A 9,383-nucleotide genomic window follows, 5' to 3' on the forward strand; every position below is an offset into this window, starting at 1 on the left:
TGAGCTGGCCCTTTGAGGAGTATCTCGGGAAGGCAAGGTCGTAGAGAGATGAGACACACATCAGCGTGTTCAGCGTGGTCCAAATAGGGCAGATGGATCACGCTTCTATGTCTGCAGGACTCCCGCTGCGCAGCTACAAACCAAATGCCTATCCCAGTCAGAGTCTATGCGATCGGTGAAAAGTGAAAATTTGACTAAGTGCTTTTGGCAAAAGCGTCCCCAGAACATGTTTAGGAGCACATTTCAGGCCATTTGGAGTCGATTGGTACCCATATTGAAGCACCTTATTTTTTGTCCCATATGTACAAGTGGAGTTGGCACTTTGACATTTTCAGCAACATGCTGAGCTGGCCCTTTGAGGAGTATCTCGGGAAGGCAAGGTCGTAGAGAGATGAGACACACATCAGCGTGTTCAGCGTGGTCCAAATAGGGCAGATGGATCACGCTTCTAGGTCTGCAGGACTCCCGCTGCGCAGCTACAAACCAAATGCCTATCCCAGTCAGAGTCTATGCGATCGGTGAAAAGTGAAAATTTGACTAAGTGCTTTTGGCAAAAGCGTCCCCAGAACATGTTTAGGAGCACATTTCAGGCCATTTGGAGTCGATTGGTACCCATATTGAAGCACCTTATTTTTTGTCCCATATGTACAAGTGGAGTTGGCACTTTGACATTTTCAGCAACATGCTGAGCTGGCCCTTTGAGGAGTATCTCGGGAAGGCAAGGTCGTAGAGAGATGAGACACACATCAGCGTGTTCAGCGTGGTCCAAATAGGGCAGATGGATCACGCTTCTAGGTCTGCAGGACTCCCGCTGCGCAGCTACAAACCAAATGCCTATCCCAGTCAGAGTCTATGCGATCGGTGAAAAGTGAAAATTTGACTAAGTGCTTTTGGCAAAAGCGTCCCCCAGAACATGTTTAGGAGCACATTTCAGGCCATTTGGAGTCGATTGGTACCCATATTGAAGCACCTTATTTTTTGTCCCATATGTACAAGTGGAGTTGGCACTTTGACATTTTCAGCAACATGCTGAGCTGGCCCTTTGAGGAGTATCTCGGGAAGGCAAGGTCGTAGAGAGATGAGACACACATCAGCGTGTTCAGCGTGGTCCAAATAGGGCAGATGGATCACGCTTCTAGGTCTGCAGGACTACCGCTGCGCAGCTACAAACCAAATGCCTATCCCAGTCAGAGTCTATGCGATCGGTGAAAAGTGAAAATTTGACTAAGTGCTTTTGGCAAAAGCGTCTCCCAGAACATGTTTAGGAGCACATTTCAGGCCATTTGGAGTCGATTGGTACCCATATTGAAGCACCTTATTTTTTGTCCCATATGTACAAGTGGAACTTTGACATTTTCAGCAACATGCTGAGCTGGCCCTTTGAGGAGTATCTCGGGAAGGCAAGGTCGTAGAGAGATGAGACACACATCAGCGTGTTCAGCGTGGTCCAAATAGGGCAGATGGATCACGCTTCTAGGTCTGCAGGACTCCGCTGCGCAGCTACAAACCAAATGCCTATCCCAGTCAGAGTCTATGCGATCGGTGAAAAGTGAAAATTTGACTAAGTGCTTTTGGCAAAAGCGTCCCCCAGAACATGTTTAGGAGCACATTTCAGGCCATTTGGAGTCGATTGGTACCCATATTGAAGCACCTTATTTTTTGTCCCATATGTACAAGTGGAGTTGGCACTTTGACATTTTCAGCAACATGCTGAGCTGGCCCTTTGAGGAGTATCTCGGGAAGGCAAGGTCGTAGAGAGATGAGACACACATCAGCGTGTTCAGCGTGGTCCAAATAGGGCAGATGGATCACGCTTCTAGGTCTGCAGGACTCCCGCTGCGCAGCTACAAACCAAATGCCTATCCCAGTCAGAGTCTATGCGATCGGTGAAAAGTGAAAATTTGACTAAGTGCTTTTGGCAAAAGCGTCCCCCAGAACATGTTTAGGAGCACATTTCAGGCCATTTGGAGTCGATTGGTACCCATATTGAAGCACCTTATTTTTTGTCCCATATGTACAAGTGGAGTTGGCACTTTGACATTTTCAGCAACATGCTGAGCTGGCCCTTTGAGGAGTATCTCGGGAAGGCAAGGTCGTAGAGAGATGAGACACACATCAGCGTGTTCAGCGTGGTCCAAATAGGGCAGATGGATCACGCTTCTATGTCTGCAGGACTCCCGCTGCGCAGCTACAAACCAATGCCTATCCCAGTCAGAGTCTATGCGATCGGTGAAAAGTGAAAATTTGACTAAGTGCTTTTGGCAAAAGCGTCCCCCAGAACATGTTTAGGAGCACATTTCAGGCCATTTGGAGTCGATTGGTACCCATATTGAAGCACCTTATTTTTTGTCCCATATGTACAAGTGGAGTTGGCACTTTGACATTTTCAGCAACATGCTGAGCTGGCCCTTTGAGGAGTATCTCGGGAAGGCAAGGTCGTAGAGAGATGAGACACACATCAGCGTGTTCAGCGTGGTCCAAATAGGGCAGATGGATCACGCTTCTATGTCTGCAGGACTCCCGCTGCGCAGCTACAAACCAAATGCCTATCCCAGTCAGAGTCTATGCGATCGGTGAAAAGTGAAAATTTGACTAAGTGCTTTTGGCAAAAGCGTCCCCCAGAACATGTTTAGGAGCACATTTCAGGCCATTTGGAGTCGATTGGTACCCATATTGAAGCACCTTATTTTTTGTCCCATATGTACAAGTGGAGTTGGCACTTTGACATTTTCAGCAACATGCTGAGCTGGCCCTTTGAGGAGTATCTCGGGAAGGCAAGGTCGTAGAGAGATGAGACACACATCAGCGTGTTCAGCGTGGTCCAAATAGGGCAGATGGATCACGCTTCTAGGTCTGCAGGACTCCCGCTGCGCAGCTACAAACCAAATGCCTATCCCAGTCAGAGTCTATGCGATCGGTGAAAAGTGAAAATTTGACTAAGTGCTTTTGGCAAAAGCGTCCCCCAGAACATGTTTAGGAGCACATTTCAGGCCATTTGGAGTCGATTGGTACCCATATTGAAGCACCTTATTTTTTGTCCCATATGTACAAGTGGAGTTGGCACTTTGACATTTTCAGCAACATGCTGAGCTGGCCCTTTGAGGAGTATCTCGGGAAGGCAAGGTCGTAGAGAGATGAGACACACATCAGCGTGTTCAGCGTGGTCCAAATAGGGCAGATGGATCACGCTTCTATGTCTGCAGGACTCCCGCTGCGCAGCTACAAACAAATGCCTATCCCAGTCAGAGTCTATGCGATCGGTGAAAAGTGAAAATTTGACTAAGTGCTTTTGGCAAAAGCGTCCCCCAGAACATGTTTAGGAGCACATTTCAGGCCATTTGGAGTCGATTGGTACCCATATTGAAGCACCTTATTTTTTGTCCCATATGTACATGTGGCACTTTGACATTTTCAGCAACATGCTGAGCTGGCCCTTTGAGGAGTATCTCGGGAAGGCAAGGTCGTAGAGAGATGAGACACACATCAGCGTGTTCAGCGTGGTCCAAATAGGGCAGATGGATCACGCTTCTATGTCTGCAGGACTCCCGCTGCGCAGCTACAAACCAAATGCCTATCCCAGTCAGAGTCTATGCGATCGGTGAAAAGTGAAAATTTGACTAAGTGCTTTTGGCAAAAGCGTCCCCCAGAACATGTTTAGGAGCACATTTCAGGCCATTTGGAGTCGATTGGTACCCATATTGAAGCACCTTATTTTTTGTCCCATATGTACAAGTGGAGTTGGCACTTTGACATTTTCAGCAACATGCTGAGCTGGCCCTTTGAGGAGTATCTCGGGAAGGCAAGGTCGTAGAGAGATGAGACACACATCAGCGTGTTCAGCGTGGTCCAAATAGGGCAGATGGATCACGCTTCTAGGTCTGCAGGACTCCCGCTGCGCAGCTACAAACCAAATGCCTATCCCAGTCAGAGTCTATGCGATCGGTGAAAAGTGAAAATTTGACTAAGTGCTTTTGGCAAAAGCGTCCCCAGAACATGTTTAGGAGCACATTTCAGGCCATTTGGAGTCGATTGGTACCCATATTGAAGCACCTTATTTTTTGTCCCATATGTACAAGTGGAGTTGGCACTTTGACATTTTCAGCAACATGCTGAGCTGGCCCTTTGAGGAGTATCTCGGGAAGGCAAGGTCGTAGAGAGATGAGACACACATCAGCGTGTTCAGCGTGGTCCAAATAGGGCAGATGGATCACGCTTCTATGTCTGCAGGACTCCCGCTGCGCAGCTACAAACCAAATGCCTATCCCAGTCAGAGTCTATGCGATCGGTGAAAAGTGAAAATTTGACTAAGTGCTTTTGGCAAAAGCGTCCCCCAGAACATGTTTAGGAGCACATTTCAGGCCATTTGGAGTCGATTGGTACCCATATTGAAGCACCTTATTTTTTGTCCCATATGTACAAGTGGAGTTGGCACTTTGACATTTTCAGCAACATGCTGAGCTGGCCCTTTGAGGAGTATCTCGGGAAGGCAAGGTCGTAGAGAGATGAGACACACATCAGCGTGTTCAGCGTGGTCCAAATAGGGCAGATGGATCACGCTTTCTGTCCCATATGTACAAGTGGAGTTGGCACTTTGACATTTTCAGCAACATGCTGAGCTGGCCCTTTGAGGAGTATCTCGGGAAGGCAAGGTCGTAGAGAGATGAGACACACAGCGTGTTCAGCGTGGTCCAATAGGCAGATGGATCACGCTTCTAGGTCTGCAGGACTCCGCTGCGCAGCTACAAACAAATGCCTATCCCAGTCAGAGTCTATGCGATCGGTGAAAAGTGAAAATTTGACTAAGTGCTTTTGGCAAAAGCGTCCCCAGAACATGTTTAGGAGCACATTTCAGGCCATTTGGAGTCGATTGGTACCCATATTGAAGCACCTTATTTTTTGTCCCATATGTACAAGTGGAGTTGGCACTTTGACATTTTCAGCAACATGCTGAGCTGGCCCTTTGAGGAGTATCTCGGGAAGGCAAGGTCGTAGAGAGATGAGACACACATCAGCGTGTTCAGCGTGGTCCAAATAGGGCAGATGGATCACGCTTCTAGGTCTGCAGGACTCCCGCTGCGCAGCTACAAACCAAATGCCTATCCCAGTCAGAGTCTATGCGATCGGTGAAAAGTGAAAATTTGACTAAGTGCTTTTGGCAAAAGCGTCCCCCAGAACATGTTTAGGAGCACATTTCAGGCCATTTGGAGTCGATTGGTACCCATATTGAAGCACCTTATTTTTTGTCCCATATGTACAAGTGGAGTTGGCACTTTGACATTTTCAGCAACATGCTGAGCTGGCCCTTTGAGGAGTATCTCGGGAAGGCAAGGTCGTAGAGAGATGAGACACACATCAGCGTGTTCAGCGTGGTCCAAATAGGGCAGATGGATCACGCTTCTATGTCTGCAGGACTCCCGCTGCGCAGCTACAAACCAAATGCCTATCCCAGTCAGAGTCTATGCGATCGGTGAAAAGTGAAAATTTGACTAAGTGCTTTTGGCAAAAGCGTCCCCCAGAACATGTTTAGGAGCACATTTCAGGCCATTTGGAGTCGATTGGTACCCATATTGAAGCACCTTATTTTTTGTCCCATATGTACAAGTGGAGTTGGCACTTTGACATTTTCAGCAACATGCTGAGCTGGCCCTTTGAGGAGTATCTCGGGAAGGCAAGGTCGTAGAGAGATGAGACACACATCAGCGTGTTCAGCGTGGTCCAAATAGGGCAGATGGATCACGCTTCTAGGTCTGCAGGACTCCCGCTGCGCAGCTACAAACCAAATGCCTATCCCAGTCAGAGTCTATGCGATCGGTGAAAAGTGAAAATTTGACTAAGTGCTTTTGGCAAAAGCGTCCCCCAGAACATGTTTAGGAGCACATTTCAGGCCATTTGGAGTCGATTGGTACCCATATTGAAGCACCTTATTTTTTGTCCCATATGTACAAGTGGAGTTGGCACTTTGACATTTTCAGCAACATGCTGAGCTGGCCCTTTGAGGAGTATCTCGGGAAGGCAAGGTCGTAGAGAGATGAGACACACATCAGCGTGTTCAGCGTGGTCCAAATAGGGCAGATGGATCACGCTTCTATGTCTGCAGGACTCCCGCTGCGCAGCTACAAACCAAATGCCTATCCCAGTCAGAGTCTATGCGATCGGTGAAAAGTGAAAATTTGACTAAGTGCTTTTGGCAAAAGCGTCCCCCAGAACATGTTTAGGAGCACATTTCAGGCCATTTGGAGTCGATTGGTACCCATATTGAAGCACCTTATTTTTTGTCCCATATGTACAAGTGGAGTTGGCACTTTGACATTTTCAGCAACATGCTGAGCTGGCCCTTTGAGGAGTATCTCGGGAAGGCAAGGTCGTAGAGAGATGAGACACACATCAGCGTGTTCAGCGTGGTCCAAATAGGGCAGATGGATCACGCTTCTATGTCTGCAGGACTCCCGCTGCGCAGCTACAAACCAAATGCCTATCCCAGTCAGAGTCTATGCGATCGGTGAAAAGTGAAAATTTGACTAAGTGCTTTTGGCAAAAGCGTCCCCCAGAACATGTTTAGGAGCACATTTCAGGCCATTTGGAGTCGATTGGTACCCATATTGAAGCACCTTATTTTTTGTCCCATATGTACAAGTGGAGTTGGCACTTTGACATTTTCAGCAACATGCTGAGCTGGCCCTTTGAGGAGTATCTCGGGAAGGCAAGGTCGTAGAGAGATGAGACACACATCAGCGTGTTCAGCGTGGTCCAAATAGGGCAGATGGATCACGCTTCTATGTCTGCAGGACTCCCGCTGCGCAGCTACAAACCAAATGCCTATCCCAGTCAGAGTCTATGCGATCGGTGAAAAGTGAAAATTTGACTAAGTGCTTTTGGCAAAAGCGTCCCCCAGAACATGTTTAGGAGCACATTTCAGGCCATTTGGAGTCGATTGGTACCCATATTGAAGCACCTTATTTTTTGTCCCATATGTACAAGTGGAGTTGGCACTTTGACATTTTCAGCAACATGCTGAGCTGGCCCTTTGAGGAGTATCTCGGGAAGGCAAGGTCGTAGAGAGATGAGACACACATCAGCGTGTTCAGCGTGGTCCAAATAGGGCAGATGGATCACGCTTCTATGTCTGCAGGACTCCCGCTGCGCAGCTACAAACCAAATGCCTATCCCAGTCAGAGTCTATGCGATCGGTGAAAAGTGAAAATTTGACTAAGTGCTTTTGGCAAAAGCGTCCCCCAGAACATGTTTAGGAGCACATTTCAGGCCATTTGGAGTCGATTGGTACCCATATTGAAGCACCTTATTTTTTGTCCCATATGTACAGATGGAGTTGGCACTTTGACATTTTCAGCAACATGCTGAGCTGGCCCTTTGAGGAGTATCTCGGGAAGGCAAGGTCGTAGAGAGATGAGACACACATCAGCGTGTTCAGCGTGGTCCAAATAGGGCAGATGGATCACGCTTCTAGGTCTGCAGGACTCCCGCTGCGCAGCTACAAACCAAATGCCTATCCCAGTCAGAGTCTATGCGATCGGTGAAAAGTGAAAATTTGACTAAGTGCTTTTGGCAAAAGCGTCCCCCAGAACATGTTTAGGAGCACATTTCAGGCCATTTGGAGTCGATTGGTACCCATATTGAAGCACCTTATTTTTTGTCCCATATGTACAAGTGGAGTTGGCACTTTGACATTTTCAGCAACATGCTGAGCTGGCCCTTTGAGGAGTATCTCGGGAAGGCAAGGTCGTAGAGAGATGAGACACACATCAGCGTGTTCAGCGTGGTCCAAATAGGGCAGATGGATCACGCTTCTAGGTCTGCAGGACTCCCGCTGCGCAGCTACAAACCAAATGCCTATCCCAGTAAGAGTCTATGCGATTGGTGAAATGTGAAAATTTGACTAAGTGCTTTTGGCAAAAGCGTCCCACAGAACATGTTTAGGAGCACATTTCAGGCCATTTGGAGTCGATTGGTAAACATATTGAAGCACCTTATTTTTTGTCCCATATGTACAGGTGGCACTTTGACATTTTCAGCAACATGCTGAGCTGGCCCTTTGAGGAGTATCTCGGGAAGGCAAGGTCGTAGAGAGATGAGACACACATCAGCGTGTTCAGCGTGGTCCAAATAGGGCAGATGGATCACGCTTCTAGGTCTGCAGGACTCCCGCTGCGCAGCTACAAACAAATGCCTATCCCAGTCAGAGTCTATGCGATCGGTGAAAAGTGAAAATTTGACTAAGTGCTTTTGGCAAAAGCGTCCCCCAGAACATGTTTAGGAGCACATTTCAGGCCATTTGGAGTCGATTGGTACCCATATTGAAGCACCTTATTTTTTGTCCCATATGTACAAGTGGAGTTGGCACTTTGACATTTTCAGCAACATGCTGAGCTGGCCCTTTGAGGAGTATCTCGGGAAGGCAAGGTCGTAGAGAGATGAGACACACATCAGCGTGTTCAGCGTGGTCCAAATAGGGCAGATGGATCACGCTTCTATGTCTGCAGGACTCCCGCTGCGCAGCTACAAACCAAATGCCTATCCCAGTCAGAGTCTATGCGATCGGTGAAAAGTGAAAATTTGACTAAGTGCTTTTGGCAAAAGCGTCCCCCAGAACATGTTTAGGAGCACATTTCAGGCCATTTGGAGTCGATTGGTACCCATATTGAAGCACCTTATTTTTTGTCCCATATGTACAAGTGGAGTTTGACATTTTCAGCAACATGCTGAGCTGGCCCTTTGAGGAGTATCTCGGGAAGGCAAGGTCGTAGAGAGATGAGACACACATCAGCGTGTTCAGCGTGGTCCAAATAGGGCAGATGGATCACGCTTCTAGGTCTGCAGGACTCCCGCTGCGCAGCTACAAACCAAATGCCTATCCCAGTCAGAGTCTATGCGATCGGTGAAAAGTGAAAATTTGACTAAGTGCTTTTGGCAAAAGCGTCCCCCAGAACATGTTTAGGAGCACATTTCAGGCCATTTGGAGTCGATTGGTACCCATATTGAAGCACCTTATTTTTTGTCCCATATGTACAAGTGGAGTTGGCACTTTGACATTTTCAGCAACATGCTGAGCTGGCCCTTTGAGGAGTATCTCGGGAAGGCAAGGTCGTAGAGAGATGAGACACACATCAGCGTGTTCAGCGTGGTCCAAATAGGGCAGATGGATCACGCTTCTATGTCTGCAGGACTCCCGCTGCGCAGCTACAAACCAAATGCCTATCCCAGTCAGAGTCTATGCGATCGGTGAAAAGTGAAAATTTGACTAAGTGCTTTTGGCAAAAGCGTCCCCCAGAACATGTTTAGGAGCACATTTCAGGCCATTTGGAGTCGATTGGTACCCATATTGAAGCACCTTATTTTTTGTCCCATATGTACAAGTGGAGTTGGCA

The sequence above is a fragment of the Trachurus japonicus genome, chromosome 22, assembly GCF_045865225.1.
Source record: "Trachurus japonicus isolate A0001 chromosome 22, Traja_1.0".
Lineage (NCBI taxonomy): Eukaryota > Metazoa > Chordata > Actinopteri > Carangiformes > Carangidae > Trachurus > Trachurus japonicus.